We start from the raw sequence: 2,422 nt of genomic DNA, 5'->3' as shown, positions 1-2,422 counted from the left end.
CACACACACACACACATGCACACACACACCCACCCACCAACCTACACACACACACACACACACACACACACACACACACACACATACACATACACATACACATACACATACACACACACACACACCATAATGTCAAACACACCATAATAGATATCTGTTCAGTCATTTTGCTATTAACATTGTTTACGGTATCAAATTATAAAAATCACTGACATTTTTGTTCTTCCTCCTCTTCCTCATCCTCCTCCTCCTCCTCTTCCTCCTCCTCAGACGGTGTCGGAGGCCTTCAGAGAAGCGAACATCGCCGCCTCAACTGGGAAAGCAATCAACTTTTAATCCCGTTGTCTTCCCTTCAGTGTAAATAACGAGGAGACCTGTGTTATTTAAATGTTCTCTCAATAAAAGAGGCCCCAGCGCTGACCTCAGATCAGTCTCTCTGCTCTCCATAAACACTGCAGAGAGCAGAGAGACTGACCTCAGATCAGTCTCTCTGCTCTCCACAAACACTGCAGAGAGCAGAGACTGACCTCAGATCAGTCTCTCTGCTCTCCACAAACACTGCAGAACATCACCACTTATTTACCGAACATAGATATATAAATATTATTATTAGCTTTCTGCCGGGTCGCTGTGCTTCCTCTCTTAAAGGAACAAGTGTTTTTGTTAGTTTTACAGAATGACGAACATGACGTGTGATCAGAGCAGGAAGATGTACGTTTTACAGGTTAGATCAACTCCTAGAAATGAAGAGGCTCAAGCTTTAAAGAGGAGTTTCAATTGGATAGGCGAGAAATTAGCGCCCAAATTCTGCATTTCATACATTATTTTTAGCTGTATTTCTGCTTCAATTCTTTATTTTTAATTTGCCAGAACAACAAATGCCAGCAGGAAAAGTTGCAGAAGAAAGGAAACAAAATCTAAATTAATAATCGTTAGGGAAATGTTTTTTAAGTTCTACTTTCTTGTTGTTTTTAGCAGCTTTCAAACTCTTTTCAGTCAAAATCCATGTGTTTAAAAGCTAATGATATTCAAATGAAGAACGAACTCCTTTGCAGCAACACACGGGACAAGTCCACGCTAACAACATGACATCTAAGGAACAAAAAAGGATTAAATGCATGATTTTCACCGTTTTGGGAATTCTGCCTTATTCATTAAACGCACAAACTTAAAGGTTCCCTGTGGAGTTTCTTTTAACGCTGTTTTCTTCTTCTCCTGCTGATTTGATGGTGACCGCAACACACGCAGGAATAAAAGGCAGAGAAGAAGACTGCAAGCTAGAGCTGCTACCATTTCATTACTCAATTCATCTGTTGTTTTTCAAGCAAAATGCTGTTTTCTCAACCCTCTTATTTCCTACTTTTCTCTTACGTCACATTAAAGAGACTATATTTAGGCATTTCAAGGCCACAGTTGGGACTTTTATTAAACTATTTTCTGACATTTTATCCATACAATAAGCAGGTTAATCGATTAATATAACAAAAAAAACAATACAAATAATCAGGTGCAGCACTACAAGCTAGTAAACAAATGGTTAATTGCTCTCAAATCAACACTATTGTTATTGTTGTTTACTCCACAGTGCACCTTTTTAATTCACTTCCTGTTTGTGCAGAACGTCAGAGTTTATTCTCCTTTAAATTATGATTTTAATCCAGTTTGGATCGTCTTCCTGCTCCGGCTGCTTCCCTCTGGCTCTCCGCTTATCTCAACATTTTAAACCAATAAAATATCAGTTGAATAAAAACCAGTGTGTCGTTCTTCTTTTACTGATGTCCATGGTGAGTTTTTAACAACAAGTTGGGAATAAAAAACAAAATAAATTTGTTCAGGTGTGTATCAGTATGTAGTCTCTACTTTAAAGAGTCCTCTCCTGCTGATGTTCAGGTGTATATCAGTATGTAGTCTCTACTTTAAAGAGTCCTCTCCTGCTGATGTTCAGGTGTATATCAGTATGTAGTGTCTCTACTTTAAAGAGTCCTCCCCTGCTGATGTTCAGGTGTATATCAGTATGTAGTGTCTCTACTTTAAAGAGTCCTCTCCTGCTGATGTTCAGGTGTATAACAGTATGTAGTGTCTCTACTTTAAAGAGTCCTCTCCTGCTGATGTTCAGGTGTATATCAGTATGTAGTGTCTCTGCTTTAAAGAGTCCTCTCCTGCTGATGTTCAGGTGTATATCAGTATGTAGTGTCTCTACTTTAAAGAGTTCTCTCCTGCTGATGTTCAGGTGTATATCAGTATGTAGTGTCTCTACTTTAAAGAGTCCTCTCCTGCTGATGTTCAGATGTATATCAGTATGTAGTGTCTCTACTTTAAAGAGTCCTCTCCTGTTGATGTTCAGGTGTATATCAGTATGTAGTGCCTCTACTTTAAAGAGTCCTCTCCAGCTGATGTTCAGGTGTATATCAGTGTGTAGTGG

The 2,422-nt window shown here is 39.0% G+C and overlaps 1 long non-coding RNA gene across 1 annotated transcript; it reads left to right on the top strand.

Annotated features, from left to right (window-relative positions):
- The first annotated feature begins 210 nt into the window (after positions 1-210).
- LOC104946982 (uncharacterized) lies at positions 211-1,482 on the top strand. The gene is made up of 2 exons (XR_798515.1): positions 211-357; positions 1,249-1,482. It is a non-coding gene; the product is annotated as an uncharacterized lncRNA (long non-coding RNA).
- Positions 1,483-2,422: the final 940 nt, after the last annotated feature.

This window comes from Notothenia coriiceps, unplaced genomic scaffold, assembly GCF_000735185.1.
Source record: "Notothenia coriiceps isolate Sejong01 unplaced genomic scaffold, NC01 NC01_scaffold00011730, whole genome shotgun sequence".
In the NCBI taxonomy this organism is placed as follows: domain Eukaryota; kingdom Metazoa; phylum Chordata; class Actinopteri; order Perciformes; family Nototheniidae; genus Notothenia; species Notothenia coriiceps.
Note: the sequence above shows the minus strand (reverse complement) of the source record. Positions and strands in the feature narration are given on the sequence as shown.